This window comes from Doryrhamphus excisus, chromosome 2 (assembly GCF_030265055.1).
Source record: "Doryrhamphus excisus isolate RoL2022-K1 chromosome 2, RoL_Dexc_1.0, whole genome shotgun sequence".
Taxonomy (NCBI): Eukaryota; Metazoa; Chordata; class Actinopteri; order Syngnathiformes; family Syngnathidae; genus Doryrhamphus; species Doryrhamphus excisus.
In genome coordinates this window covers 22,481,725-22,487,724 of record NC_080467.1, presented here as the reverse complement: position 1 = coordinate 22,487,724, position 6,000 = coordinate 22,481,725, and the positions used below count along the sequence as shown (strand labels likewise).

Sequence of the window (6,000 nt, the reverse complement as noted above, 5' to 3'; positions counted from 1 at the left end):
GGATCTTTTCAGTTGCCGTGGCAGCTTACGGCCATACTACCCTGAAAACGCCCGATCTCGTCCGAACTCAGAAGCTATGCAGGGGCGGGCCTGGTTAGTAATTGGATGGGAGACCGCCTGGGAATACCAGGTGCTGTAAGCCTTTTATGGTTTCTGCTCTTGCCTGACAGCAAAGGGCGCTGTTTGACACTTTTTGCCAGAGTCTAGTTTGGCCTGCGTCACCTTCAAATAGGATCTTTTCAGGTGACCTGGCAGCTTACGGCCATACTACCCTGAAAACGCCCGATCTCGTCCGATCTCGGAAGCTAAGCAGCGGCGGGCCTGGTTAGTACTTGGATGGGAGACCGCCTGGGAATACCAGGTGCTGTAACCCTTTTATGGTTTCTGCTCTTGCCTGACAGCAGAGGGTGCTGTTTGACACTTTTTGCTGGAGTCTAGTTTGGCCTACGTCGCCTTCAAATAGAATCTTTTTAGTTGACCTGGCAGCTTACGGCCATACTACCCTGAAAACGCCCGATCTCGGAAGCTAAGCAGGGGCGGGCCTGGTTAGTACTTGGATGGGAGACCGCCTGGGAATACCAGGTGCTGTAATTTTTTTATGGTTTCTGGTCTTGCCTGACAGCAGAGGGCGCTGTTTGACACTTTTTCCTGGAGTCTCTTTTGGCCTGCGTCGCCTTCAAATAGGATATTTTCAGTTGACCTGGCAGCTTGCGGCCATACTACCCTGAAAACGCCCGATCTCGTCCGATCTCGGAAGCTAAGCAGGGACAGGCCTGGTTAGTACTTGGATGGGAGACCGACTGGGAATACCAGGTGCTGTAAGCCTTTTATGGTTTCAGGATTCCAACCTGTGCGGGGAAACCCCATTGGATTTCGAGTCCAACGCCTTAACCTCTCTGCCACCGCGACTCCTTGGAAAAGACCAATGGGGTCAGGTGACCCCATTGTCCTAGAACCAAAATTTTGCTGATGTCAAGGATCAGCTGGCAACATGTGCATGGGAGGAAGACACATGGTTTGTGTGAGGGGCTACACAAGTCTTTCCACTTCTAGTTAAAAGCCAGGCACCTCACATTGTTTCCATAAAGTACCAAGGGATTGTCCTGTTGCCCTTGTATTTTGTTGGCAAAAAGGAGGCGTTTGCAAGTGGACCTCAGACCCTATCACTGGTCACCTGAACAGGGACTTGAATCCCGGACACTCAGATCAAAAGTCTAATGTTCAGGTGACTGGCTCAAACTTTGTCTTGTCTGACCACTCTTTTGTCCAGAAGATATTTGGCTAATGTGGTCTGTTTTCTTAAACCTGCAAATGTCCAAATACACAAGGGTATTGTCTTTGTAGGGAGCATTGTAGTACATGTGACATGTATACTACATATGACATCAGAAATGATGGGTCTTTATTCAACAGAACAAGAACAACATTTCTTTTAAATAACGGCATAGGAGCTGCTGAAACACAGAGAAGGCACTGCTGGGATTTGAACCCAGGATCTTCTGTTTACTAGACATGTCTGTCAAAAAATCACAACAGTATACAGTGTCTTCTCTTAAGGGCCCCTGCTTACCAGTTGACGGGGTTTGACTTGATTCCTTTTAACATAAAAGCATTCCGTCGTCTCTTAATCTATAATCCTGGCTGGCGCTTTTGCAAAAGATAATATTTTCAAGCAGAGCTTCAAACTGAAATCTATGACTTGATCAACCTAACTTCTGATCAAATGTGTTCGACCATGGAAGCTGGAATGTGCTTTTGAAAAGTCATTGACACGCAGTTTGCCAATTGGGAACCACACAAGTGCTGTGCAAGACTGGAGCGCAAACATGAATGAACAGCGGCACTGATGCATCCAGAGAACGTCCCTGGGTGGGCTCGAACCACCAGCCTCCCGGTTAACAGCCGAGCACGCTGACCGATTGCGCCACAGAGACTCACACCCTGCCAACTTCTGTTCAGTTGAAGCCATACTAACGCATGCTATGCGTCCAGCATGCCCTTTGTTTTGGATGTGACTCGCACCTTCTGGTGTAACAATCGAGGCATTGCAAATTAGGACACCAGCTTTTCTCTTTGATGAACGCAAAGTATTTTTGGGTACAATCCAGGGGTCTTGTGCTCTCACGGAAATGGCTCTGTCCTTTTTCAACATGAGTTGAGACGAAATGTATTAAAATAGACAGACTGCATTGGTCACTCAATCAGAATTTCTCAGTTTGCCAATTTCAGACTGCGCGACAAAGAATCAAGTCAAACTCCATCGACAGGATGGACAGGGGACAACAAAGCAGGGAAGATAAGGGACAGGGAGGAGAGGGGAAGATGCGACCACCTTTGTTGAGAGCCAGAGAAGAAGCTCTCATTTCTGCAAGGTCAAGTACAGTATGCCAGAAGATTTTACCTTGTGAGTTGTCCTCGTTCAACAGAGGCCTGGATAGCTCAGTTGGTAGAGCATCAGACTTTTAATCTGAGGGTCCAGGGTTCAAGTCCCTGTTCAGGCGGTGAAGGTAGGCAGGCCCCTTCCCTGAATAACTTGTTTAAGTAAACCTTTTCGACCAAGCACCTTTGCGATCTTCCAGGACTGTGGGTAAACGCCATTCTCAATAATTAAATTGAAGATACAGTGCGAGACAGGCACTTTGACCAGCTTAGCCACAGCGCCAGCTGTGCATCTGGCACCAACACAAAAACAGTTCGCCAATGGGGAAAAATGTTCATACAAGGGAGGGAGTCCAAAGTCCAACACGTGTGAATTGAGAGTCCCTGGGTGGGCTCGGTTATCAAACTCGCTCCCAAGGAAATGTTGGAACTTGGGAAAGCATTAAGAATGGCAAGAAGTAGGATTAAGAATCCTACTTCTTGCCAAAAGCCTACCCTATGGTAGAAGATAAGATATGCCTTTATTCGTCCCTCAGTGGGGAAATTTGCAAGGTCCCGCAAGTTCCGCAACAGCAGTGGGAGTACCTCAGTATGTTTACAGACCATGGACTCCTCCTAAATTTAGATACATAGCCTTATCCATGCCAAAACCACACAACAACCTTGACCAAATCCTGACTGACATAACTGACTTGGTACATAATCACCGTCTCAACGGAACTGAATTAGCCCAACTGTTGACATTGACCACAGGCTCCAAGTATGGTGCTTTTTGTACGGCCATTTAGCCAATTTGGCCAAAGGGGAATTCAGAACACCCTCGTGGCCCATTGCCATTTTTATGGTACCTGGCGACTTCAACCAGTGAACTCCACTGTACCGCTTATCCTCATCGACGGACTGTATTCCCCACCCTTTACCAGCATGGGGACATTCCAACCCAAGATGAGAACACACTGGACCAGGTACACAGAAACATGCAGCTGAAATTGCTCAGTTGGGGGAGCGTTGGATTGAATCTCTAAAGGTCCCTGGTTCAATCCCAGTTTTCAGCACAATTGCTGTTTACATCGTGAGTTGGCAAATAGTTTGTAAAGGGGTGACTTTGTTCTCTTGATTTCATCAACATCGATCACGACAACACAGCCAATGACATATTAAGACCAGACAAGTGCAGTTGGGAGGTGACATACAGAATCCTGATGCATATCATGTTACAATCAGACACAAACAGGATGTAGGACCCGACCTTGAGTTCGCGCAAATGTTCACAGCATTAGGTCTGCAAAGTGTTCAGCTGATGCACATTTACTGGAAAGGAAAATGGGCTTTTGTCACGGTAGCCATGCCGACACGAGCTAAAATGTTTCTCCCGCCAGGACAACACCCACATGAAATTCAAGCTTTGCTCGCAGACGAAAAAGAACCAGCTGGAATGAGCAATCTGCACCTCCAAGTCTGAGTTTATGGTTCTTGCCCAGAAAAGCATAGCTCACAGCCGTAATTGTATAGTGGTTCCTACTCTGTGTTGTGGCCGTAACAACCCGCCGATTCAGGGTCATGGCAGGTGTGTGTTGCTTTTGTAATTGTATTGTCTGAAAAGACAAGATTGTCTGTCCACTTGAAGTGTGGTGATGTAAAAGTACACTAGTTTTGACCACACCTGTTATTTTAGTAAACATTATTAGCATGCAATGAATCAAAGTATAAGGTACGATGTCGGAGATCAAGAACGCTTTTGTTGGCAAAAAAAAAAAAAAGCCATAACATATCATTTCGACAATACGGGTATCAAACCCGCTATTTCTTGCATGTAGAGCAAGAACTCTAGCCTTTGAGTTAAATCCCCCCGCTGCACAGGAAGGCTGCCACAATTTCTGCAACACCAAAACGCTAATTAAGATGTGTCATTTTGAGTCAACAAGACCATGTCCACGAAGGAGATGAGGTGACCGAGAGGTTAAGGTGATGGACTGCTAATCCATTGTGTTCTGCACGCATGGGTTCGAATCCCATCCTCATCGGACCATACTAATGCACCAGTTTCGACACCACCTGTGTTTTTAGGAAACATTAGAATGCAATTAATCCAAGCATCCGGTACGATGTGGGAGATTGAGAATGCTTTTTTGGCAAGAAAAAGGCATAATATACCATTTGGAGAATGCAGGCATCGATTCCACTTCATCTCACATGCGAAGTGAGCGCTCTACCATTTGTGGTCCTACAAGAATGGGATTTGTTTTTGTGTACTTCGAATGAAATGTTTTTCGCATGTTGCAGAATTTTCCACAGGAAAGAAATCTTTAAGATGTATCACCAAAAGAGCTGAACCGCCCAATGTGGGGCTCGAACCCACGACCCTGAGATTAAGAGTCTCATGCTCTCCCGACTGAGCTAACCGGGCATTTTTCTGCCACGATATCACTTTTTAATTTTTTTGAATTGATGTGGTCTTCTTGATGTTTGATCAATTCCACACCCAACCTAGTTTCTCAGGGAACAAAGGAGCGAGAGGTTCAGTCATAGCTGAGAACTTTGGAAGTGTAGTCATCTTAACCCTCCTGTTATGTTCATTTGCCAGGAACAGCCATGATGTTCCCGGGTCAGTTTGCATGTTTATTTATCTGAAAGATGTCCAACACCAAAAAAATCCCCACAAGCATTGTTAGTTATTCACGACTAACTCCATTACTAACTATTCTATCAATGTTTAGAGCAATGGTGTACCTTACCTCTCACAGGTAGTGGTTTAATTAATTTTAATTAATTAATTAATTAATTAATTGAATGAATCAGAGGCATCATGACCAGTCTGCATCAAAACATTATCTGAAATCCTGTGGCAGGTTTCTGGCATTGATTCTTAATTCAGTGTCCATCCCTGATAGATGGTAATGGTAATGGTAATCATGCCCGCGTGGCAGGCGAGTCTCTTTGCTTGTCTGACGTCTGTGTCGCATCCTGATTGGCTGGCAGCAAATGTCAACAACACGCGCGCGGCCCCCGCTTGGCAAGTGAGAATTCTACCACTGAACCACCAATGCCACGTGGGGACACACTGTAAGAGAAAAAAAATTCAACCGTCAAGTGGATGAGCCTCTGCAAAGTGGCGCTGAATGACAACACATCACAATGTCATACTCTTTGGATTCAAGCACCTTCTGCCGTAATGGGATCCACAACAATCACGTCAGCTGTGGATGCAACGTCAATTCGTTCTTGAAGGGCAAGTGACAAAAAGAAGTACATGGTTCACAAATCAGCTGCCAAAGTTTCACTGACCAAGCACCCAGGCACTGCTGGGATTTGAACCCAGGATCTCCTGTTTACTAGACAGGCACTTTGACCAGCTTAGCCACAGTGCCGGCAGTGCATCTGGCACCAACACAAAAACAGTTCGCCAATGGGGAAAAATGTTCATATAAGGGAGGGAGTCCAAAGTCCAACAAATGTGTGAATTGAGAGTCCCTGGGTGGGCTCGAACCACCAACCTCTCAGTTAACAGCCAAACGTGCTGATCAATTGCGCGACAGAGACTACAACAGCATGACTGCAGTCAGGTTTCACTAAGTGCTGTCCACCTTAACTCTCGGGTGGTCCGGTCTGTTACGTTTCAGG

General features: G+C 46.1%; 8 non-coding genes and 1 pseudogene across 8 annotated transcripts; 6 read left to right on the top strand and 3 right to left on the bottom strand.

Annotated features, from left to right (window-relative positions):
* The first annotated feature begins 23 nt into the window (after window positions 1-23).
* Window positions 24-142, top strand: LOC131121756 (5S ribosomal RNA). Its single transcript, XR_009128252.1, has one exon. It is a non-coding gene; the product is annotated as a 5S ribosomal RNA (ribosomal RNA).
* A 112-nt stretch (window positions 143-254) lies between these two features.
* Window positions 255-373, top strand: LOC131121225 (5S ribosomal RNA). The gene has a single exon (XR_009127759.1). It is a non-coding gene; the product is annotated as a 5S ribosomal RNA (ribosomal RNA).
* Window positions 374-485: 112 nt separating this feature from the next.
* Window positions 486-594, top strand: LOC131123044 (5S ribosomal RNA; annotated as a pseudogene).
* Window positions 595-706: 112 nt separating this feature from the next.
* On the top strand, window positions 707-825 carry LOC131123780 (5S ribosomal RNA). The gene has a single exon (XR_009128754.1). It is a non-coding gene; the product is annotated as a 5S ribosomal RNA (ribosomal RNA).
* A 1,035-nt stretch (window positions 826-1,860) lies between these two features.
* Window positions 1,861-1,934, bottom strand: trnan-guu (transfer RNA asparagine (anticodon GUU)). The gene has a single exon. It is a non-coding gene; the product is annotated as a tRNA-Asn (tRNA).
* A 494-nt stretch (window positions 1,935-2,428) lies between these two features.
* trnak-uuu (transfer RNA lysine (anticodon UUU)) lies at window positions 2,429-2,501 on the top strand. Its single transcript has one exon. It is a non-coding gene; the product is annotated as a tRNA-Lys (tRNA).
* A 1,820-nt stretch (window positions 2,502-4,321) lies between these two features.
* trnas-gcu (transfer RNA serine (anticodon GCU)) lies at window positions 4,322-4,403 on the top strand. Its single transcript has one exon. It is a non-coding gene; the product is annotated as a tRNA-Ser (tRNA).
* A 310-nt stretch (window positions 4,404-4,713) lies between these two features.
* On the bottom strand, window positions 4,714-4,786 carry trnak-cuu (transfer RNA lysine (anticodon CUU)). Its single transcript has one exon. It is a non-coding gene; the product is annotated as a tRNA-Lys (tRNA).
* An 887-nt stretch (window positions 4,787-5,673) lies between these two features.
* Window positions 5,674-5,747, bottom strand: trnat-agu (transfer RNA threonine (anticodon AGU)). The gene has a single exon. It is a non-coding gene; the product is annotated as a tRNA-Thr (tRNA).
* Window positions 5,748-6,000: the final 253 nt, after the last annotated feature.